This window comes from Moschus berezovskii, chromosome 18 (genome assembly GCF_049115385.1).
Source record: "Moschus berezovskii isolate FMDL1 chromosome 18, NW_MosBer_1.0, whole genome shotgun sequence".
NCBI lineage: Eukaryota > Metazoa > Chordata > Mammalia > Artiodactyla > Moschidae > Moschus > Moschus berezovskii.
Window position 1 is genome coordinate 63,108,806 of NC_142477.1, and position 26,404 is coordinate 63,135,209.

Genomic DNA, 26,404 nt, shown 5'->3' on the forward strand with positions numbered 1-26,404 from the left:
TCAAAGGTATATATGTACTCAACAGATAGGAAGTTAGATTTGTTCTTTACTGTATATTTGATTTTCTTGATCCTAAGAAAATGTTTTCTTAACTTCAAAAGTTATATAATGACTTCCTGCCAATTTCTTTTTCCTTTTAGATAAGCATTTACTTTTTTATCAATGATTTTATTAATCATTACATATTAATAGAAAATTTCTGGATGTGCTTATTTGTTCACAGTATTGACAGTAACTTCAAATGTCTTAAAGTCAGGCTTTATGTAAGGGAGTTAAAAAGAAAAACCCTTGGCTGGACTTCAAAGAGTTCAGAAAGATAATCATGTAGGCCTCATACAAAGACTTGAGTGTTACAGTCTCTATTTTATATCCTTGCTGCTCTTTGGTAAGATTCAGTTTTAGATGCAGTTTGTATGTACTTGCCTAGTCATGTAGAAAAAAGATCTCTGGCTGACCTGTGAAAATATATTTCGTGTGATAGAAGGTGAGAATGTCTAATCCTGAAGCTGCTGGAGAATAGCCCAGAATTTGCAGGCCAGGATAACATTTCAGAGTTATCACCAGTATTAATTATTTGACTTTATGCTCATCATTATACTCTTAGGTAGGATTTATCAGTGTCCTAGTGAAGTTTTAAAAATTAGGATTTTTTTTTTATTGTTTTAAGTGATACTGTATGGTATGCAATGAATTTTGTAACAATGTGTTTACATTTTATTTAAGTCTTTGCTCACAGTTTTTGTAGTAAATTAATTAGTGACAAAAATGTTACTTAATGTTTCCTATGTATTGCAAGTATAGATGAATAAAGGTAAAAAGACTAAAAACAGTTTTAAATATAGATTATTTGTCTTTTTCAGTGTTAGGCTCAGATGTTTGCAAAAGACAATGGTTACTATAGAGAGACAAAGTGAGAAGAACCTTTCTCCCAGCCGAGCTAACCTTGTTTCTAAGCTGTGCCACTGAATAGCAACAGTTTGCACTAGGAAGAAAGAGACATAACACCTGCTATAGTACTTACACACAGCCTTCAACAAAAATTAAACACCTAGGACCTTGGCCTCCAGAGTGGGGCTGCAATCTAAGGATGATTCAATGCAGCATCACTGCTTTGGGTCTTTGGTGCTAAGGCCATAAAATGGAGAAATGTTAGAATTACCTTAATTCATGGAGTTTAAGTAATAACCTTTTACCACATGTAAAAGCTCCTACTAACTCAAGGTGCTTTTCATAAAATACTGATAAATGACTGTTCCACCAAAAAAAGCACATAAGGCATATTTGCGTATGAGAGGATTAATTTGTTTGTTCTTTTTAAAAGTTTTTAAAGTAACATTTTAAGAATGTTTGTAATGTATGTATTTTTAAGTTACTCTTTTTTATTTATAGCACTATTGAAGTTTAATATAGATGAACATCTGGCATCTAAAGTGGGTTAAAACAAAGTGCAAACAATTAAAACAACTATAGAGTTATAAATCTAATATGAAATGAGATTATGCCTAAGGGATTTACCTCATCTGGGCCCTTTACTGTTGAGAAACTCCCAGTTTCTAGGTAGCACAGTTGCCTAGCCTTAGTATAGTATTGCATGCTACAACATTACTTTTCTGCTGCACATTAGTCAGTTTCTGTTTAGGTCAACTTTTTGTTATTGTTGTTAGATTTTCATTTTTCTATTCTTAGGACGGAAAGAAATTCATAAATGAAACTACAATACCTTGAACTAGAAGGGATACTTAATTAAGCATATTCTGTTGACCAAATCTAGAGCATTGCATACCTATTAAATCTTAAAGAGGAAGAAATAATAGATGGCTAAAGGGTAGAGAGAGATTGATGGGACAGAATATACAGCCCAGAAATAGATTCATACAAATATAGTTGTCTGATTTCTGACAAAAGTACAAAGACAGTTTGACTGAGAAATGGTAGTCTTTTCAACAAATGGTAATAGTATAGAGGTCGATATGCTCCAAAAGTGAATCTTGACACATACACACATTTAAATAGAAATTAACTCAAAATGAATCATAAAACTAAATGTAAAACTTCTAAGCTTCTGAAAGAAAACAAAGGAGAAAAACCCATATGAACTTGGATTTGATAATGAGTTTTTAAGATATACAAAAACATGAAATACACTAATAAATTTAAATACTTTGGCTCTGCAGCAAATGCTATTAAGGGCATAAAAAGACAAGCTATAGACTGGGAAGCAATATTTCCAAATTACATTTCTGATAAAAAAAACATGTATCCAGAGTCTATAGAGAACTCTTAAAACTCAATAATAAGAAAACAAAGCAATTTAAGAAATGGACAAAAGATCTGAGCAGACATCACCAAGGATATAAGAGGCAAAAATGTATGAAAATGTACAGTAAGAAAAAAAAATAAAAAAAAGAAAGAAAATGTACAGTATGTACATCCTTACTGAGATGGACAGCTATTGTAACTGAAAAAGAATTTGAAATTTTCTGTTTTGTTACTTCACATTTTAGTATACAGTGAATAAGGAGCTAGAAGAAAACAAAGAGTACAGCTTATTTGTTTTTAAATCTGGAACTTTACTTACCTCTACTGACAAGGAACCTAGAGCTTAGGTTTTAATGCTGGCTCTTATTTTTTTTATTTTACAGTAAATGTTGATGTTGCGCACCTAACCACTAAAGCAGAGTTGTATTGCAAAGAGAGCAGGAAAAGAATGGTGAAGCTAGAGTTTTCCAGTCTTCCCTCAATTGTATTTGCAAAGTTTAATTTACTCAGAATTACTCTCCCAAGTAAGGACAATCTGAGATTTAAACACAGATATATTTAACTCAACTGCCATATTATACCTCCCCTGAGATGAGGCATAAAGAATGAGCTATTAGAATGATGGATCTTGTAGATGTTTTTACAAGGGTATAGGTGAGAGTTTGCTCTTCTGATAACTATGGAAACGTGTGTAAACATGGATGCACATCTGCATGAATTAACAGTGCAAAATGGAAGAGAAGTAGACTGGGGTCATGTCAAGATCTCCTTTAGACAGTGGAGAATAGTATAAATTTAGAAAGGGACGTAATCAGGTTTTTGTCTTAGACCACTGTGGTAGTAATATGGAAAATACACTGGAGACAGCCAGAATTAGAGGTTGAGGAAACTGACCAGGAGACTGCTTTACTAGTCCAAGTCCAAGTGAGATATGGTGAAAGCCTGATCTAAGACAGTGTTCTGTTTGCTAAGTAATTTGTGTGAGGTAAAAACAGTTTTTCATACATCTATAGTATACATGTAGTAGGTATAAAACTAAAGAAAGATACTCCCTTGCCACAAACTCTGAGCTGAGCCAGATATATAGCCGTGAACTATAAAACATGATGAACTCAGTATAAAACAGAGGTCCAGAGAAAGTGCAGTAGCCTCATGGAGGAGGGAGAGATTAATTCTGACTTAGGGGTCAGGAAGTCTGCATGTATGTAAAGTAGATAGCATTGATACCAGTCCTTGAAGAAGGGGTAGAGTTTGAATAAGAGGAAATGGGTGGGAAAGGACATTTCCAGTAGAGGAAACTGAGAAAAGTACAGAGTGTATTTGAGGAACAGTCTGTTGTGACTGGAGGAGAGGATATAGTTGGAAATAAAGCTGGAAAGATAGTTTGGGATAGATGAGGTACCTTCCAGGACAGTAAAGTGGAAATATAACTCATTTTTGCTTGACTTTCATATTAATTCAAATGTACAGATAAGCATAGATCAGCTTCTTATTTTCAACCAAAGTATATCAGTTTGAAAGATTCATGGTTAGGTAAATTTTGGATTTCTACATTTTTGGAAAAGAGAGTTTGGTGAGACTACTATAGCTGGTAGTCATCTTTGTTTCACTTTTTATAATTGGAAAATGAGCGCCTATAGTAAATGAGGTAGTAGTTTAAGGAGAGATACGGATCTACCTAATGGCAAGATAAAAACAAGTTTTATTTCTGGCACTGTGCTAAAAATTTTATTTGAATAATGAAAGTTCTGGTTGTTTAGTCACTAAGTCACGTCTGACTCTTTTGCTAGCCCAATGACTGTCCCCATCAAGCTCCTCAGTCCACGGGATTCCCCAAGCAAGAATACTGGAGTAGGTTACCATTTCCTCCAGGGGATCTTCCCAACCCAGGGATCGAATCTGCATCTCCTGCTGGTATATTCTTTACCATTAAGCCAGCAGAGGGCTTCCCTCTGTGTATTCCCTCTGTGTATTTCTTGGCAGAATAACAACAGCATTCTAGACTGAAAATGTCTTTAATTTCCACAGAATTCCAAATGATCAAAACATCCTCAGAATCATTTGAAATATGATACCAAATATAGATAGGAATTCCCTGGTGGCCAGTGGTAAAGGATCTGCCTGCCAATTCGAGAGATGAAGGTTCAGTCTCTGGGTGGGGAAGATCCCCTGGAGAAGGGAAAGGCTACCCACTCCAGTATTCTGGCCTAGAGAATCCCATGGACCATATAGTCCATGGGGTTGCAAAGAATCTGACACGATGAGTGACTTTCATTTCACTTCACTCCATGCCACCAGAGAACCCATATTGAAAGTGACTCAAATTTAATGACAATTTAAACAATGATGAATTGCTTTGTTTACTCTGATATCTGAACAAGTCAACTTTTCTGAATCTGTTCTTCACCTGTGAAATGTGATTAGTACCTGCCCTCCCTGTCTCAGTAGGATTGTGGTCAGATCAGTTGAAATATTGCATGTGAGACTACTTTTAAAACATGATACTATTGATGGCTCATGACTATAGAGTTTAAAGTGCCTTTGCTACCTCACAATCCAACCCTCTCTTTAACAAGCCTAGGACAGCTCACCTTTTGGTACTCCTTCCAACCATGGCATATTTTAAAATAAAATGAAAAATTAATTTGTCAGGTAATCAATAATAATTATTAAGCATGGATGGCAGCCAGAGTAGTATTTAAGGGGATGTGTGTTTAAGGGGTATGACACCAATAGGGTAGAGGAGATCCATGGGGACAAGGTGGAGAGACAAGCCAAGACTGCCTAGAAAGAAAATTAGTCCCTGCTGTTCTTCATAAACCTCCTGGTTGTCCAACCTCCTCCATCCTTCTGTTGACTACCGAGCATGTACTCTGTCTGCATCAGATGCGATTATTGCCTAATTCATGCTCTGTAAACTACGAGCACATGAAATTACTTAAGAAAGTCATACATTGAAAAGTACCAAATGGTATAGACAGGGTACTCTGAGTACATAGAAAATCCCAAGTAAAATATTGTTAAGTGAGATGAAGTTAATTAGATTTCCTGAAGGTGTGTTTTAAGGCCATTTATATTCCAAATAGTCAGAACCTAAACTGCAATAAGTGGATTGTAGCAGTAATTTTGCTAGTAAAAGAGATCTTCTTCTAAAATAATGTGTTTTACTGAAATTGTTAATTACTATTTTTATTTCATTTGTTTCATTTTGAATGTTTATAAAAATGGAAGTATTATTTTTGAGAACATCCTGTTTATAATAAAAACTTAATGACAGCTTCATAAAACAAAAATAGCATGTGTCTACAAATGTGATTATGGACTTGTTCACTTAAGGAAGCAAATTTAGAAGATAAAATTCTAACTTTAGCTAGTATATGCAACTTTTATTTTAGAAAGATAAATGTCCTTGCAATGATGACATTTATTGCTTAGGAAAACATGTTGCTTTATTTTTTCCTTCCATGTGATTTTTAATATAGCACTTACAGAAACACTTCAAATCTAACTAAATAAAACAAACATAAAATTTCACTTTTTAAAAGGAAATATTGATAAAAAACTTTTTCTGTCTAACTCTTACCATTGAGATTCTCCTTGAATATTTATAATATTAGAACTTCTGTATGCCAAGAGTTTTAAGATACAGCTTAAGAGTTTTAAGATGTGGGGTTTTTTCCTTTTTTTAATTTTGTTTTATATACATTCAACTCATTTATGAAGGGAGTATTTTTATGGAGTGACATTACTTGATTTTGTGCATTTGACAGTATAGCAAATGATTAAGTAGGACTACTGAAGACAGCTTTGCCCATTATAACCTGAAAAAGAGGACTTAGCCAGAGAGTGCGAACATGGGCTGGACTCTGGCTGGAGCTCCACTTCAAGCTTGTGCACTGGTGAGGGGCCACAGGGACTCCAGACAATAGGTGCCTTTTTCTAATCTCTCAGCTGAAAAAATGTTTGTTTTGTAGGGGGTTTTCCAGAGAGAATATGCATAAAGGTGTTTTATGCGCTGGCCTGTGGATAAATATAAGAAGTAAAAGAAAATGAGCAGATAGATATGGTGGTAGTTTTCTTGATGGTTACCTGTAGCACAGTAGCCTAGATGTGGCAGATTTTTGGTGACATGTAAAGCAACTGAGGGAGAAGGCAATGGCAGCCCACTCCAGTACTCTTGCCTGGGAAATCCCATGGGCAGAGGAGCCTGGTAGGCTACAGTTCATGGGGTCGCAAAGAGTCTTACACGACTGAGCGATTTCACTTTCACTTTTCACTTTCATGCACTGGAGAAGGAAATGGCAACCCACTCCAGTGTTCTTGCCTGGAGAATCCCAGGGACGGCGGAGCCTGGTGGGCTGCCGTCTATGGGGTTGCACAGGGTCGGACATGACTGACGCGACTTAGCAGCAGCAGCAAAGCAACTGGGAGATTGTAAGTTGCAATGGGAAGAACTCTGGGAAGCAGTTTTGGAAATCAGGTGCTAGTCCTTGCTCAGCTTTTTCCTAGCTGTTTGAGCTTGGGTGTCTTTTCTTGAAAATGAAGGGATTAAACTTCATTCTACCTTCAAGGATGCATCCAGATTTCAACTTCTGTGAAAGTTGTATCTGGAGCATGGTAAGCAAGGAGAAGTTGAAACTGAGAATTTTTCAAATTGTCATATGTGATTAAAAGTCTTTGAGATACCTATTTACATGATTTATAATATAAAATAGTTTTTAAATCAAGTAGCTTTCTGCTTTCCTTCTTTTACTTACTTTCTATGTAATCTGCTCATTCTTTTTTTTTTTCTTCTTGTCTGTTCTTTGTTGTTGTTATTGTCTTGTTTTTTGTATTTTTTTAGCTTTATTCTGGAAGCTGAGATAGTTGATCTTGGAATTTCTTTTCTATTATAAACACTTAAAGCTCTAATGTTCCCTCTAAGCACGGCCTTCTCTGGATCTCACTGATTTTAACATATTATTATGATTGTCAGTTTCATCAGCTATCAACTTGGGTAGGCTATAGACCGTTCAGTTCAGTCACTCAGTAGTGTCCAACTCTTTGCGACCCCATGAACAGCAGCACACCAGGCTTCCCTGTCCATCACCAACTCCCGGAGTTTACCCAAACCCGTGTCCATTGAGTCGATGATGCCATCCAACCATCTCATCCACTGTCGTCCCCTTTTCCTCCTGCCTTCAATCTTTCCCAGCATCAGGGTCTTTTCCAATGAGTCAGCTCTTCAGGTGGCCAATGTGTTGGAGTTTCAGCTTCAACGTCAGTCCTTCCAATGAACGCCCAGGATTGATCTCCTTTAAGATGGACTGGTTGGATCTCCTTGCAGTCCAAGGGACTCTCAAGAAGCTTCTCCAGCACCACAGTCCAAAAGCATCAATTCTTCGGCGATCAGCCTTCTTCACAGTCCAACTCTCACATCCATACATGACCACTGGAAAAACCGTAGCCTTGACTAGATGGACCTTTGTTGGCAAAGTAATATCTCTGCTTTTTAATATGCTGTCTAGGTTGGTCATAACTTTCTTTCCAAGGAGTAAGCGTCTTTTAATTTCATTGCTGCAATCACCATCTGCAGTGATTTTGGAGCCCAAAAAAATAAAGTCAGCCACTGTTTCCACTGTTTCTAATACTAATATTGGTGTTGCTGTGCCAGGCAAGAATACTGGAGTGGGTTACCGTTTCCTTCTCCAGGGGATCTTCCCGACCCAGGGATTGAACCCGGGTCTCCCGCATTGGAGGCAGACACTTTAACCTCTGAGCCACCAGGGAAGCCCGAAGGTATTCTGTAGATACTATTAAAATCGGTAATCAGTGATTTAAGGCAGATTATCCAAGGTAATCTGGGAATCTTAATTCAATCAGTTGAAAAGCTGAGGAGCAGAGCTGAGGCTTCCCTGAAGAAGAAATTCTACTGGTTCTGTTTCTCTGGTTAAACCTAGTAATTTAGTTGCTCAGTTGTGTCTGACTCTGCAACCCCATGGGCTCTAGCCTGCCAGACTCCTCTGTCCATGGGATTCTCCAGGCAAGAATACTGGAATGGGTTGCCATTCTCTTCTCCAGGGGATCTTCCCAACCTCGGGATCGAATCCAGGTCTCCCACATCACAGGCAGATTCTTTACCGTCTGAGCCACCAGGGAAGACTGGTTAAACCTGGACTGATACAGTTGTGCTTTCAATTTCATTCAGTTCATAATACTTCCTAATTTCTTTGTGGTTTCTTTTTTGACCTATGGGTCATTTAGAAATGTGCTGTTTATTGTCCAAATATCTGGCAACTTTCCAGATATTTTTGTTTTTTTTTTTTTTCAGTCACTCAGTCGTGTCCAACTCTTTGAGACCCCATGAATCACAGCACACCAGGCCCCCCTGTCCATCACCAACTCCCAGAGTTCACTCAAACTCATGTCCATCGAGTCGGTGATGTCTAAATTGATTTCATTGTGGTCAGAGGACATATTCTGTAAGATTTCAGTTCCTTTAATTTATTAGGGAGGCTTGGTTTTTGGTTCAGAGTTTGGCTTATCTTGCTGCCTGTTCCATGCGAACTTGAATATGTATCCTGCTGTGGTTGTTTGGAATGTTCTATAAATGACCCCAATATTTTTGATGGGACTTTAGATCCTTTTTAATGTTTGAATTATACCTGGTAGCTTATAAATTTCACTGACCCATCAGATTTTTAGATATTATCCTATTTCTGAAAAACTAAAAGATGGAGTAATAAATTCTGACTTTCTACTTCATTAGTTATTTCAATTAATAAGTTAATAGTTATTTTAACTGCAGTTCTTACTACTTGATTATTTGCAGTAGTTCATAATATAAGACAACTATTAGTTTCATGTCTTTGCTTTCAATTTAATCTTATATAATACTTTTATAATACTTAGAAATCTTTCTCAACTTCTTGATTATCAAAGAATAAATTTTTAGTTGGTAAATTTTGGATTTGTCCTACTTAATTTTCTTCAGAACAGTGTGTGTGTTGTGTGTGTGTGGTAATTTTGTTGCTGTACCCTAGGAACAGGAAAAATACATGGAAATGAAATATCGTATCAATATATTTTTCTTTGGAGCAAGTTTTTCCTATCTTTAAGAAAGAATTATTAGCCTGGGTTAAAATGGTCTTTTGAGTTTTCAATATTTTTCTTTTAAACAAACTCAATGAAAGAAAATAGAAAGTTTTAAAAGAGCAAGTCTTTGGATCCTTTCCTTAGAAGATCCCCAGTATTATTTCTTGAAATTATATGCTTATTATTTGTGATTAATCTAGGATTGATGTATATAAATTATACATTTATATATGAGTGAGAAAATGCATTAGATAACCTATTTAAGGCTCAGTGAATGACGAAGACTGCTTAGATTTGAGACTTGGAAAATGGCCCAAGAAGCCATCTGATCTAGAATGTCACCCAGCCCCAGAACTCATTTTACTGGAATTTATTCCATGTCATAAAGTGTTATACCATGTGTGTGTGGGATTTATTTTTCCATGCTGTTCCTTTTCCCATTACTATGAGCAATTAAAACTTGACTTTAAAAAAGATACTCATTTGTGGGAATTGAAATGCATGATGTTGTTATAGTGGGAAGAGTATTGCTTTATAGTCAGACAGACCCAGGTTAGAATATCAGTGGTGCCATTATTTAATTTAGTGTCTTTGGATGAATTATTTAATCTGAGCCTCAGTTTCTTCATTTCAAATAGGAATTAAAATACCCTTTTTACCAGATTGTTATATGATGAGATGAATTAGTAAGCAGTCAGTAAATCATAGTTATTAAAATTACATCAGTTATAATAATTTCTTTTTCTGTTTTCAAGAAACTTTGTACTTAGAATGATATTCTCTAATATATTTTCAGAACTTTTCAAGTGATTCTTTCTGAATACTGTTCATTTTACTGTTTAGTTTCTTAATTTAAGAAAACACAAATAATGTATGGTACATTTTTTAATAGCTAGGATGAGTCATTTATACTACTTTCGTTTTCCTACTAAGAAGCATATAATCTCCTTTCTCAGTAGTTCTAAGCCAAATGTTCACAGCATCTAAATAGAATTATTTAAGTTTAAAACTGGAGGATCCACAAAAGTGAAAGTTGTTCAGTCATGTCCAACTCTTTGCAACCCCATGGAATTCTCCAGGCCAGAAGACTGGGGTGGGCAGCTGTTCCCTTCTCTAAGGGATCTTCCCAACCCAGGGATCAAACACAGGTCTCTCATATTGCAGACAGATTGTTTACCAGCTGAGCCACCAGGGAAGCCCAAGAATACTGGAGTGGGTAACCTATCCCTTCTCCAGTGGATCTTCCCGACCCAGGAATTGAACCAGGATCTCCTGCATTGTGGGTGGATTCTTTACCAGCTGAGCTACATTTCTTCTTCGTCATTTAGCAGATAAAACGTTGAGAGGTTAAGTGACTAGATCAAGATCATTTGTTATGGACCACCTAAGCAGTTTCAGTGAGTCTGAATGTCAGTTTGGCATACTTTGTCACGTACTTCCCTTTGAAAGCTTCCAAACCACTCACCAGTCTACTGCAACATGTTAAATTCTGGAAGCAGCTGTTAAGTTCACATTATTTTTCCTCTACTCCCTAAATAGTACACGCAAGCAAAAGGCCAGGAAACCACCTAAGGAACTAGTCACAACTTCTACCAGTGACATCTGGTATACAATAAATTATTCAGCCATTGTGAGAGAATGAGTGAATATTGACTCTATGAATTAGGCAAGTGATAATCCCAGTGTTGGTGTGAAATGAAAGTGTGATTTTCAGTATTCTGATGTTTAAGATAAATTTGATTACAAAAGAATAATTATGCTGTTATAATGACTAATAAAATTATCTTTCTTGATTTAGGTTTTCTAAAAATTTGCCTCACCTGTACCTTTTATGACTCATATGTTTCATTTTTTTTTGTTAGATTATTTGTTGGGTCCGGGAAATTCAGTCAGTTTCCAGTTTTAGAATTATTGGCTCAAAGTCAGGGTGCTCACTGATTTGTAAATGGATCATATTTGTAATTTTGTTTTTTTATTTAGAATTGAAGAAAATTTTCCTATAGAAACAGGCTATAACTTGTAATTGGCTTTTCTTAATTTGGGAAATTTAATTTGGGATCTATTGGAATGCCACTAGGGAAACAAAGATGTTAAGCGATAAATATGTAACTTGGATACATATGCATTAGTGTGTATGTGTAAAATATATGAAATGCCTTTAGAACTACATGTAAGGTGCATATACACAATTGCTAAATGTATCCTGACAATAATTTCAGTGGCAGGTCTGCGGAAGGAGAATCATTTAAATCAGTTTATTCACATATATTTTGTTAAAATCTATTTAGCATCTGATGTCTTTAGGGCGTATTTTAAGAAGTTTATATCTCAGCTAGATCTTCAGAGATGGATAGGATTTGAACATATGGTATATCGCATTATGTTATGCTTGTATAAGTGTTTGCCTTACTTTATAAATACGGTCTGTTTGTGAATCACACATTTAATTTTGTGTTTTTTCAAATATTCAGGAGTGCTTATATAGTTTTGCTGGCCATTTGACCCTCATAGCTTTCATAATTACTATTACTATTTCTGCTTAGAACACTACTTTTATTTTAATGATGAATAACAATTTCTTGAGTTATAGAGTGACAGTAGCTAAGATTATTTCCATGTTTGTCATCAGTACATGCTCTTCCCCACAGGGAAGTAGAGAATCATCCTTCACAAACAAAACAAAGCTCTAGAAGTTGGGTAGTAAATATAGGCGCAGCCAAGGGCTATTGTTTTCCCTCTGTCCCCTAATGTGTACATGGATACACACAAACTCACACAGGTAGAAGAGTGACAGTATAGCTTTGTGTAGCAGTTCTCAACTTTTAGTCTCAGAATCCTTTGTATTCTTAAAAATTTATTGAGGACCCCAAGAAGCTTTTTTTTTTTCTTTTTGCAGCTTGAGGCAGTTGTAAAATAACTTAATGTAGCTTTTTACAACTGTGTATTCTATAGTATTTTTTCATTTGGTGAAATTTTAACTGTTAATGTTTTTGGCATTGTGCTTTGTACCATTTATTAAATAAAAATTAAAAAAAGAAGCTTAATATCTGTTAATATAAATTTAAAATAGCAATAGTCAACTTCATTTTAACATAAATAACACACGTTAGAGAAAATAAAAGCCTATATCCCTAAAAAAAAAACAAAAAAAATTTAGTTAGAAAAGTGGAATTGTTTTACATTTTTACAAATCTGTTTAATGACTGGCTCAATAGAGGGCAGCTGGATTCTCATATCTACTTCTTCACTGAGTCTGTTGTGTGTTGTTTTGGTTAAATTATAGGAGGAGAATATGTTCTCACACGGATATATGCTTTCAGTAGAGATGAATATTTAATAGCTCTTTCAGTTAATTATGGTTATTCTCCTTTGATAATATTTCAAAACTCAAGAAGTATTAATTTTTGTAGGTTAATGTGAAACCAATAAATCCTTCATAATCTACTATACTTTAAAACCCATTGGTTTAACTTGGACCTTGAATGGATCTTTTACCATGCATGATTTTTTTAATATTATGCATTGATCATTTGGAAAGTGTTGATCCAGTTAGTTAATGCAGATCTACCAATGTTGATACAGTTCGCCATGCAATTTTTTTAAAAAATCACATTCATTAATCTCATCACTGATCTCCAGGGTCTCCCAGTGTAGTGATAGTGTGGTTCTGAGTTTTCTAAAATTCAATTTCTTTTCCTTGAAAACTCAAATTTTATCATTGTCAACAAATTTATCATTTTCAGTCCTTTTCCTTGAAGTAAAAGTATCACTTTGTTCCCAGATCAGAATAACCAGTTTGTCTATTGTTCATTCAAATAAAAGTGGTGTACTATTTGAAAAAACAAAACTGTTTTACCTCATAATTCAAATAATTGCATGTTTTTCCTCAGAACAGCTATGTATGCAGTAAAAATGCTTTATGCAATACTTCAGTTTCATCACATAAAATATTGTGCTCAAGGGTTGAAGTTTCGTAAAATTAACAATTTTTACTGTTAGTATATTAAAAAGCAGAGACATTACTTTGCCGACCAAGGTCCGTCTAGTCAAGGCAATGGTTTTTCCTGTGGTCATGTATGGATGTGAGAGTTGGACTGTGAAGAAAGCTGATCGCCGAAGAATCGATGCTTTTGAACTGTGGTGTTGGAGAAGACTCTTGAGAGTCCCTTATACTGCAAGGAGATCCAACCAGTCCATTCTAAAGGAGATCAATCCTGGATGTTCATTGGAGGGACTGATGCTAAAGCTGAAACTGCAATACTTTGGCCACCTCGTGCGACGAGTTGACTCACTGGAAAAGACTCTGATGCTGGGAAAGGTTGGGGGCGGGAGGAGAAGGGGACGACCGAGAGTGAGATGGCTGGATGGCATCACCGACTCTGTGGACATGAGTTTGAGTGAACTCCGGGAGTTGGTGATGGACAGGGAGGCCTGGCGTGCTGTGATTCATGGGGTCGCGGAGAGTCGGACACGACTGAGCGACTGAACTGAACTGAACTGAACCTCAAAATATGCCCCTTGATCTTTTTTAAAGGAAATCATATTGTATCATTTATATTAAAACTCTAAAGAAAGTAAAACCAAATTATTTCTTTGAAAATTTTCGATATTTATCGAATTGCATCTGTTTACATAAAAGAGTAATAAGTACAATTTTTTCTGTCGTCTTTATAACCAGAAACAAACGTCTGTTCTTTTCTTATTCGAACTTTAAATGAACTCTTCTATAAAGCTCTATTACATCTCCTCTTACTCAGTATTCTTCTACATATCATAACACAAAGGAACTTTCTATTTAAACAAGGCAACTTTGATGTAATTTGCTAAGACCCTACAAAAGGTCTGGAATACTTTTATATTTTGTTTTAACCTCATGTTTATAATTTGGTTTTTGGAGTTCTATGAAACGCCTTTCACTCTAAGTTAGACTAGATGATAATCACTCTTCTCAGTCTGGCCAAAAGGTAATACTCAGTGCAGTGACACTTTCAAAAGGAAAATGGAGAGATTTCCAAGCATTTATATCTTAGCTTGATTTTTTACTGATGTATGCCCTTTTTTGTATTTTCTGCTGTTTGCTTTGATTGAAATTAAAGTTTCTTCATAAACTCCAAGGACACATATGTATTCTATACCTAGGGTCCAAAAGTTTCCCAGTCATATGCTTATACTATGCTTCAAGACTTGTGTACACCTAAGCTCTTAATCCTTTCCCCTGAGCCATCTCCAAAAGCAAGCTTCATATTTGGTGAAGCAAGAATTGTTTCTAAAGATTGTCCTTGGATTCAGATGTAGAACAGGAAAAGAGTTTGCAATTCTGGGAGTTCCCCTGGCTCCCACCGCCAAAACAACTGATGGTTTCTGGAGCCTGCATATGTCCCCCTCTTAACAGTACAGAGACACTCTTTTAAAACCTGAATTAACAAAACAGAAATGGAGAACATTGTAATAAATGTGCAATTTCTTATGGTTTTTAGATTTACAAGTAATTTTATTTATTTTGATAAATAAAACACTACTCTTTCAGGCACATAAATAATAGAATGAAGAAACTTTTCTAACAGTAGGATATTTCCACTCAACTTCTTTAGTATATATTAACCTTGTGTCTTTTACTAGTAGACATCTTCCAATATTATAATTTAAGAATTTACTTTTCAAAAAGTTACTGAATAAACGAATAGTAGTTTTCTATGTAAAGTCTAAATCACATTTTTAAAGGATTATAAGCTAAATCTGTGTTCCTCCTTCCCATTTACATGCTTGTCCATAAAACAGATGTAATACTGGCTATGGATATCTTATGCATTCAGAGTCTGTAGATTGCTGAATGTTTGGCAAAGATAATTATATGCTTTGGCTTGGGATTTGGAAACAGTAAACTTTTCCACTTTCCATTATGTAAATTAGCAGTGGAAATAGCTGTATATTTCTCTATGATGTTATCTTGCTAAATATAGGTGATGCAGATTCATTTCTATTAGAAGGAATAGTTTGCCATAAATTGATGGTTCAGTTTTTGGTATAACTTAGATCTTATATTAACATTTTTCATTGTATAGGAGTGTCTTTCAATAATTTATTTTTTCTTCTAAACTTCTATGGATTTTTAGCCTCTAGCAAAATTAATCAGACTTCTCTGGTGACTTGTTTTATAGGATATCTTTATATTATTTATTTATTGATGTATAGTTGATTTATAATATGCAGTTTCACGTGTATAGCATAGTGATTATTTTTGCAGATTATATTCCATTATAGGTTATTACAAGATAATGGCAGTAATTCTCTGTGCTATACAGTATATCCTACTTAAAAAAAAAAATCATATGAACACAATATATTTGCATTCAGAAAACCATATAATCCCAATTCAAGAATTTCTAATAGCCTATGGTTATCCTTGGAGAAGGCAGTGGCAAGCCACTCCAGTACTCTTGCCTAGAAAATCCCATGGATGGAGGAGCCTGGTAGGCTGCAGTCCGTGGGGTCGCTAAGGGTTGGACACGACTGAGCGACTTCACTTTCACTTTTCACTTTCACACATTGGAGAAAGAAATGACAGCCTGCTCCGGTGTTCTTGCCTGGAGAATCCCAGGGACGGGGGAGCCTGGTGGGCTTCCGTCTGTGGGGTCACATAGAGTCTGACATGACTGAAGTGACTTAGCAGCAGTAGCAGCAGCATGGTTATCCTTACAAGAGAAGAGGCTCCTATTTAAAATTAGACATTCAACAATGTTCACTTACACTTTTAACAGATATTTATCTTTGTGTCCCAAATCTAGTTTTTATATAGAAGATAAAAAATTAAGAACCTTATAGTAGAGAGGGAACTTAAAATTCATAACAGATCATTATAAAACAGTGTCACAGATAAAATTCAATTATGATGTAGTCATTCAACAAATACTTATGCTTTGACCTTCTGGGGCTTAGAGAGGACTAGAGAAGACAGCTCAGACATTGTATGCTCTGTCTAAAATTAAAGATTTAAGTTTTCTATTTATTATTTTTTGAAACTAAACTGCAGACATTATTTGAATTTTATTTATTTTTCTGCTAATGTCCTTTTCTGTTACCAGATCCAGTCCAAAATCCCATAATGCATTTAGTTCTGTGTCTCCTCAGCCTCCTCCAATTTTCAAGAGTTCTTACCTCATTTTGTCTTTCATGACCTTGACACTTTTGAAGGGTTCTGATAAATTATTTTGTAATGCCCCTCACTGTGGGTTTGTTTGATGTTTTCTCATAAGTAGGCAGAGGTTATGCATTTTAAACAAGAGTATCAAAAAGTGTCATGTTAGGAGTACATGATATCCATAGATCTTTTTATTGATGATACTATCCCTAACTATTTTGTCAAGGTAGTATGGCCCAGGTTTTCTATTATAAAATTACTATTTTTCCTTTGTCATTAAAAAATATCTTGGGGGCACCCTTTGGGACTGCATTGTTTTTTAAAAAATTTTAATGAGAGAGACCATTGTGTTCTTTTTTTTCTTGTTTTTGACTCTATTTTTACTGGAGGATAATTGTTTTACAATGTTGTGTTGGTTTCTGCCATATATCAACATGAATTCACTGTATTCTTGCCTAAGAGAAAAAGATTTGTTTTGTCCTGATATATGTTTCTTCTGTATCTCTTATTTCTTTGTGAGCTTATCTTAATTCTTGGTACTGTTGAAATGTGGACAATCAAACCCAAACAAAAATTTAAAACTTGCCAGCTTAATTTTGATGAACATAGACAGTAAATTACCTCATTAAGTATTTCCTTCTTGAGTTAAGCAAACTAGTTTATAAATTATATCCTATATTCAGTTTAACAAATATTTGAATACTGTATTCAAATTATTTAATTATCATATTTAAGGCATTCAACTGAGAGTATATTATTCTTATCAATTTATGATAGCAGAATCTGGTGAACTTTCAGCAAAGGACTTAGGTTTGAATATTGCTAAGGAGATCAATCCTGGGTGTTCATTGGAAGGACTGATGCTGAAGCTAAAACTCCAATACCTTGGCCACCTCATGCGACGAGTCAACTCACTGGAAAAGACTCTGATGCTGGGAAGGATTGGGGATGGGAGGAGACGGGGACGACGGAGAATGAGATGGCTGGATGGCATCACCGACTCGATGGACATGAGTTTGAGTGAACTCCGGGAGCTGGTGATGGACAGGGAGGCCTGGCGTGCTGTGATTCATGGGGTCGCAAAGAGTCGGACACGACTGACCGACTGAACTGAACTGAACTGAGGTACCATTTTGTTTCAAAATGTTTATAAATCCTACACTTTTGAAGTAATCTCCTGTTCCTTGGTGGTTCTAGAAGACAATGGACAGGAAGGAGAAAGAAGTGAATCTGAGGCCGTCAGGCACAAATAGCACATATTGTTTGCCCTGGGCTTACACTGCATTGTGTGGTGTGTTCTATTTTTAGTTTTCACTTAACTGTTACATTTTTACTTTCATTCAGTTGCTAATCAAGAGTTTCCTCTGTGAAGATGTTTTTGCTATTCTTGGAACCACATGGAGTTTTCCCTTTAATAGTAATACTGTTTGCTGTGGTCCCAGACATGTGACCTTTAAAAAAAAAAAAAAAAAAGGCAAATCATCTTACTTTTAGTTTGTGGTTAGGAGTGAGCTGCCCATTCACATCAAGCCTAATTTGATGTGAGTTAGTACTAACCTTTGACAAAATCCATGGTTTAAAATTTAGACTAGAAAGAGACCATAAATCTTACTGTTTAAATCACCCAAAAGGGTAACTGTACCGTTTGTTACATTTCTCCAGTCTTCTGTTCCCAAATCTGTTATTCTGTGATGTAAAGCCTTGGTTGCTTTTCAGTACTTTAAAATTTGTTTGCAGAAGGTGGAGCCCAGAAAATGTGCCCATCATTGAATATTCTAAGTTTAGCTAAGGAAAAGCAAGGCTGCTGTAATGTTCCTATTCTAAAAAAGTTGTATTTATCTGAGTTACAGGACTGGTTTACATAAATGAGAAACTAAGATTTTCCATACACCAGGAAAAGTTTCAAAAGGATGGCTTTTGTGCCTGCCACTTCATCCCCACCAAATGGTACAAACAAATACTCATGTCTGCAGTGGGCCATTTGTGGGTGTACTTAATTGCAGTTCTCAAGTCATTCAAGCTCAAGACTTTTCCAGGTAAAAATGAGATAGCCTCAGAAAATTTGTCTTTCCTCTGCACTTTTGGAATGAGGTTTAGCTTTTAAGGTGTACAATTTTTTTTAATTTAATTTTTTTTGTTTGTTTACATAGACGTAGATATATCAGAGGCTCACTTTATTTCAGGAGGGAATTCTAATGCCTTTGGAGTAAAACAGCACCATTATAATCTCTGTCATATGTAACTACATTTTTGATTGTTGGGACTGGTATTTTAGAGATGTTAAAATCTTCAATAGCTTACTTTAGTTAACTTTTAAAAAGAACTTTGTACACTGATAAGTTTTTAATGTGACTCTATTGCTTACTTTGGCTACTGAACTGCCAAATTTGGTTTCAGAACTCAGGAGAAGATTTTAATCAGTCTCTTTTTCATAAGGAAACCAGAAAAGATTTCAGTGAAGTCGTGTTTAATGTTAGTCTTATCTGTTACTGTATAGCAAAACAGCTTGTGCTTAGACCAATAAGAGAGAAATCCAGGCTAAACAAGATCCATTTTTCCACTCTTTTTTCCACGTCGGACATTGAAAAAAAAGACACAGAAACCCCAAAAAGTACTCACATGGATCTTTCTTATTTAGTTTTACAACTTTACAACTTATTTAGTGTGTAATTTTGCTGAACTTGTTCCAAAATATAAAATCTAAAGTAGTTGTTGCTGGTTCAAGGAACTCTTTTCCTTTTGAAGTATTTTTGAAGTTTACAGCTTTTAGTAGATTTCCTTTGGAAGACATTTTTAAAGTCAAAAGACATTTTCTGTCTTTTGAGGTATCATTTCTAAAAAGTTGAAGTGTCTCTCAAAAAGCACCTTACTGTGTTTTTCCTAGAGATTCCTGAGCTATGTACATTTTGTTTGCTGAGTAGGAGTACTGTCTGTAATAGAAGGACTGTTTTCAATTAATCAAATGATCATTCTCTGCAATTATTATTAATCATGTAATTCATTTATTCCTGAGTAATATAAATAACATTACTTATTTAGTCGAAGCTGTCTTAGTTTTTCTCTAAATTAAGTACAGTGTTTTGGGTTTTAGATTGACGTATATACATACATGTGTGCTTTTTAGCTTTAGTTCCTAATTTAATTGACCAAAGATCCAGTATCTTATCAGAAGTAAAGTCAGGGCAGAAGCAGATGTAACATATCTCAGCATAGCTTCTTTTAGCTCATAATAGGAATCAGCAGTTGCTAATAACAATGTACATGCAAGATAGGATCCTTGAATTAGGAAAAGTTCATTTATTGCTATGTCACTGCCCTTTTAGATTCACTCTGCTAAAAGAACTAACGATCTGGGAGCTATTCCATTTTCATCACTATTCCAGAAGAACTTAAACTGACCATCTGTGGGCTTCCTTTTAAGGGAATGTTTATAATTACCAGACTCCTGGTTCTTGAACCAAACTCAGTGTCAGCAAGGGCATTTCCTCATTCAGAGGGAGAAAGCAGAGTTAATACACAGGTGTCCTCTGTCTCTTTACTTACAAGTGTTCTGAAGGGCCCACTTCCCCCTAAGTATTAAACCTGAAATTTATAATTTTGAATCTTAGAATAACCTAGTAAGCTCTTGATTTTTTGCATCAAAGAAAAGGAATAGAACTATACTAATCTAAACGGACCAAATTTATACAATAATTTGTTTCAGTTTAGAATTTCTTTTATGCTCAGATTTGATGCGATCATATGTACCTTAGGGTATTTTTGAAAAATAATGATTCATATTATGAAAACTTGACTCAAGAAGAAAAGAAGCTACCTGGTCTCTCTCTTCTTCGATAGGAAAATAACCTTTCAAAACAATGCAAGATGGCACCGTAAAAGAAAAAACTATTTCTTACACACCTCTGACACCAAATGTGTGGTTTTCCACAGCAAGCAATTCTCCAACAACACTAAAGAGGTGTCCTACAATTTAATTCAGTTCTGATAGTTAATACGTCGACTTAGCACACATTCCACAACTTCCATCTTGCCCAGTCATGTATTTTCTTATGCTGTAGCCTTTTTAAACTGAAGTCCCACAAGACTGTTCCCCCATTTCAGATACTAGCTGCAAGTTGTGGGTTTGAAGATTACCCACAGAGAGTCCAACTTTGTTACAAATCTGAGGCTCCCACATTTTTTCCTCTCTCTCAGTTTCAGTAGTTTGCTTTAACAGCCCACAGAACTCAGGGAAATACTTTTGTTTCCTGGTTTGTTATAAAGAATTTTTAAAGGATACAGGTGAACTGCCAGATGAGATAATCATCACATGAGATCGGGAAGGTCCTGAGCACAGGCACCTCTGTCCTCATGGAGGTTAGAGGGTATCACCTTCCAAGCGCATAGATGCGTTCACCAACCCGTGAGCTCTCTGAAACCTGAAGTTTAGGAGTTTCTGTGAAGGTTTCATTACAAAAGCATGATTATTAACTCAATCTCCAGCTCCTCCTCCCTCCCCAGAAGATGGAGGGTGAAGCTGAAAGTTCCAAGCTTCTAATCACAGTTTGACCTTTCTGGTGCCAGGCTCTATCCTGAGGCTGTCCAGTTAGCCCGCCAACAATCACCTCATTAGAACAAAAGATACTCCTGTCACCCAGGAAATTCCAAGAAATTTAGGAGCTCTGTATAAGATACTTCTATCACCCCTGTCATTCAGCAAATTACAAGCATTTTAGGAGATTTGTGTCACAGGCACATCTTATGTCTCAGACCATTTTTATAATTTTAGTTTAGTCCTCTTTGTGAACTCCTAACCTCTATGCCTGACATACACTGGGTGCTCAGGAAACACTTATTGAATGAGTGAATAAGTGAAGTACTTACATCTATTAAGTACCTTCATCAGATCCTTAATTAGATGTGCAGAAGTTAGAGATGTGAAGACAAAGTCTTGGTCCTTAAAACATTTGTTGAGAAGAAACATTCATTCAGCATTCATCTACTGTACGTTGAATTATGGTGATCTCTGTGATGATTCCAATAATGAAGAAGATGAGGGTAAAATAACTTTAGTAAAATGTAGTATAGTGACATAGGAGACAGAAGTTGGGGAGTTAAGTATTATGATACAGGCAGTGTTGGAAAGAATTCAGGTTGACTCTTGCGAACAAGGAGAGATTAACAGAGTAGATAGCATTTAGCTGGACCTAAAAAACTGAGTGGAATACTGAGGAAACCAAAATTGAAAAAGACACATGTATCCCATTGTTCACTGCAGCACTATTTACAATAGCTAGAACATGAAAGCTACCTAGATGTCTATCGACAGATGAATGGATAAAGAAGTTGTACATATACACAATGGAATATTACTCAACCCTAAAAAGGAATGTGTTTGAGTCAGTTATGATGAGGTGGATGAACCTAGAAGCTATTATACAGAGTGAAGTGAGTCAGAAAGAGATAAATATTGTATCCTAACACATATATACGGAATCTAGAAAAATGGTATTGAAGAATTTATTTACAGGATAACAGTGGAGAAGCCGACATAGAGAATAGACTTATAGACATGGGGAGAGGGAGGAGAGAGTGAGATATATGGAAAGAGTAACATGGAAACTTACATTACCATATGCAAAAGAGATAGCCAACGGGAGTTTGCTGTATGGCTCAGGAAACTCAAACAGGGGCTGTGTTTCAATCTAGAGGTGTGGGATGGGGAGGGAGAAGGGAGGGAGGTTCAGAAGGGAGGGGATATATGTATACCTATGATTGATTCATATTGAGATTTGACATAAAACAACAAAATTCTGTAAAGCAATTATCCCTCAATAAAAAAAAGAAACTGAGTGGGATAAAGACAGGCAGAGGGAGGCCACTCCTTTTTGGAGAGGATTTGAGAAAATACCTAAAAGCAGGAAAACACAAGGTCTGGTGAGGGAGCTGGGAGAGACCCAGCTATCTTCATGGACAAATACTGGGGAAAGAAGTGCTGGTCTGGAGTGGAGTCTGAGGCAGACTGTTTCGGCCTTCTTTGGAGGGCTATTTAAGGTTTCTAAGTGCTACACTCATAAGATGGATTACAGCAGTGGAAGACTGGAGGCAAAAAGATCAGTTAGGAATCTGGGGCAGTTACAAAGGAAAGATTAAAGCACTTGAAAAGAACATAGAAAGGAGAAGATGGGGGAAAAGTTGATTGTGAAAGAAGAAATGGCAACTAGACATGGCACCGACTGAGTGCCCAAAGGGGACAGAATCAAAGCGGATTCCTGACACTTCTTACCAGGGCCTGGTAACTGCCTGAAGACTGCAGATTACAGACTTTCTTAGACCTAACCTCACAGGATTCTTTTTGGGAGGAAACTCCTGCAGATGCACTCCCTGCCAGGGACATAGCCCTTCAGGCCTGCCCCCTCCTGAGCCAAATCTCCAGTCTGGGTCTGGGAGTTAGTGTGGTGGGAACAAGTAGCTGAGTGTGCCAAGCAGAGAACTGAACTCTGCAGGCTGTTCCGGAGAACAGCCAGATGGGGAGGAATGACTCCACCACCCCAGAGCCCTGTCTTGAAAGAATATAGATGCAAAGATGGAAAGATTCGAAAGACTTAACAGAAGGAGTTGCCAGGAAAGGGAATTTTGTTGTTGCTCTTGTATGTGTTTTAACTTTCTCTCACTTTTCATTAAAAAAAAAAGTTGGGGGGGGATAATATGTACTAATTCAAGACATTTCAGAAAACAAAAACTTGTTTAAAAAAGTTTTCCTCATCTATATAGAACTGTTCATATTTTTGGCATAATTTTTATAAGTTTGTCTGTGGAGCAGGTTTTTTCAGCTGAAGGTAGTGGTGTATGCTATATAAGGCAACAGACAGCTACTATAATTGCTTGTTATTATTTGTCAGCAAGACGGGATTCTCTGGTGGCTCAAATGATAAAAAGTCTGCCTGCAATGAGGGAGACCTAGGTTCAGTCCCTGGGTCAGGAAGATCCCCTGGAGGAGGAAATGGTAACCCACTTGAGTATTCTTTTTCTTTTAATTGAAGGATAATTGCTTTACAGAATTTTGTTTTCTGTCAAACCTCAACATGAATCAGCCAAAGATATACATATATCCCCTCCCTTTTGAACCTCCCTCCCATCTCCCTCCCCATCCTACCCCTCTAGGTTGATACAGAGCCTCTGTTTCAGTTTCCTGAGCCATACAGCAAACTCCCGTTGACCATCTATTTTACATATGATAATGTAAGTTTCCATGTTATTCTCTCCATACATCTCACTTCAGTATTCTTGCCTGGAAAATCCCATGGATGGAGGAGCCTGGCAGGCTACAGTCCATGGGGTCGCAAAGAGTTGGACCCAACTGAGCAACTTCACTTTCACTTTCAGATAGGAGTTAGATCCTAAAAGGACTTGCACATTGTTGGGGAGCTGTTGAGTTTTAAGCAGGGGAGTGCCATGATCAGATTTATGTTGGAGAATGGTTCTTTTGGCCATAGTGTTCTTGTTGATCAGTTGAGTTGCTAAGTCACATCCAACTCTTTATAACCCCATGGACTACAGCATGCCAGGCTTCCCTGTCCTTCACTGTCTCTTGAAGTTTGCTCAAACTTATGTCTTGAGTTGGTGATACCATCCAGCCATCTCATCCTCTGTGGTTCCCTTCTCCTCCTGCCCTCAGTCTTTTCCAGGATGAGGGTCTTTTTCCAGTGAGTCAGGTCTTCTCATCAGGTGGCCTAAGTATTGGAGCTTCAGCTTCAGCATCAATCCTTCCAATGAATATTCAGGGCCAATTTCCTTTAGGATTAACTGATTTTATCTCCTTGCAGTCCAGGAGACTCTCAAGAGTCTTCTCTAGCACCAGAGTTCAAAAACGTCAGTTCTTCAGTGCTCAGCCTTCTTTGTGGTCTAACTCTCACATCCGTACATGACTACTGGAAAAACCATAGCTTTGACTATACAGACCTTTGGAGGTGTAATGTAAAGCAGCACAATGGCATGATTCTTACTACATTCACTTCCCATCCTAGATCCCTCTCTTGGTGACTATGTTCATGCCCACCTAGATGACCAAACTGGAAATTTGAACGTCATCCTAGACTCTTATTCCTCTCATATCTATCTCTACATCTAGCAGTCTCCAAAACCTACCAGGTCTTCCACTTAAATCCTTAAGATTGATTTCTTTATGTCTTCATTGCCACTGTACTTGCCAAGTTCTAGTTTTTATTTTTTACTTAGAACAGAGACTGGCAAACTGACAGCTTACAGACTAAATCCATCCTGCCACTTATTTCTGAATCACCTGTTTCTGAAAGTGTTGACTGAAATAAAAACAACACAATTTGAGAGCTGTGAGTTTCATTTATACTGGGGACTTACTGAGGACTGTATCCCAGGAGACAGCCTCTCAGGTCTGAGGAACTGCTCTGAAGAAGTAAGGCGGGAGGTCAGCATATATATGGTTTTGGCAAAGGGATGCATGCAACCAAATACATCTCAGTAGAAGATTTCTCCTAGTCACGAGGCACAGATACCTCTATTAGTGATCTTAGTGCTTTTCTAAATATGGGAGGATACAAGAAATTTAACTCACAAAATTTTCTCCTGAAGATATCTAACTGTCTGAAGGCCTGTTTTGCCAGTTTTACCAGAGCACAGAGTACCTCATTCTTGATCTCCACCCTGAACGCCTTTCAGGGCGTGTTGAAGGTCAGCGACTGCAGTGGCTGGTGACTCAGCCCTTGCAGAGTGGATAGCTAGCGACATTCTTTAGTTGGCAGAAGTTTTAATAGAACACAGCCACACTCATTTGTTTACATTTTGTCTGTTGCTGCCTTTACACCACAAGGGCAGAGTTGAGTACTTGTGATCGAGACCATGTGGCCTATAAAGCCAAAAATATTTGCTATCAGGTCCTTTACAGAAATATTGCTGGCCCTTGGGTTATATTGTTGCAATTAGCTGGCTTCCCTGCCTTCAGTCTTCCATCTGGCCTTTACTGTGTTGATGGAGTGACTTTCCTAAAACACAGTTCTAGTCGTGTCAGCTCCCCTTGCTCACATTTCTTTAATGGCTCCCAACAGAATTAAATCTACAACTCCTTCACATAGCAGGTGCTGAGTTCTAGTATAGTTTCTCAAATCCTAATCCCAAAATGCCTTTGCCAGTAAACCCGATCTCAATCATCAAGTTCTTTGTAATGGTTCACTTTAAAGGGATCATTTACATGAGAACAATTTCCATTAATGTTAATGTTATGAAGTTTAGTCTTTCACAGTCTTGTGCAGAGATTATTTGATAAATCCATGTTTCTATGAGGTGGTATTTCTTAGAAAACCTCCATCTATTGGCTGTCAGTTGTATATGTGAGTAAAAAGGAAGAGAGTAAATATTATTGCCAGACATTAGTTTTACTTCTTTGATGAGAACTCTGAAGCTTGCTAAGATTTTTTAACACTTCTGCTGTTTTCATTTATTTTGTGATTCTGGAAAGACCGCTACTACATATTATCAGGAAACAGAGCCTTTTATAGACTTCCAAATTCAGCACAATAAAAGAAGTTAAAGATATTTTTGTGTGCAAGAGAAAACAGAATCAAATTTTTGCTACATATATGAGAGAACATTCTTTTTAGCATCTTCAGTTCAGTTCTTAGCACTAAATAAATAATATTGAAACATTTTAACGTACAAAGACATTTCATTTGCAAGTTTAGTCTCAAACAGACTCCATTAATGACATATTCTAGGAGAAATATGTCCGGAATCAGTCTTCTTTTTACCCTTTATCCCAGTAAGCAATTCTGTCAGAAGAGAAGAACCTTGTTTTCTAGGTTGAAAATGAAAGGAACTCATAGATTTTGATTTGAGAAAGGTCACAGATTTTTTTAAAAGGGAAATTAGTTGCTTGTCTCTTTCTGAATATTAGCAGAACTTTTTATAGCACTGGAAAAT

The 26,404-nt window shown here is 36.5% G+C and overlaps 1 protein-coding gene across 5 annotated transcripts in view; it reads left to right on the plus strand.

Moving 5' to 3' along the window:
* CWC27 (CWC27 spliceosome associated cyclophilin) overlaps positions 1-26,404 on the plus strand; it is a 247,734-nt gene that overhangs the window by 63,640 nt on the left and 157,690 nt on the right. The window lies entirely within an intron of this gene.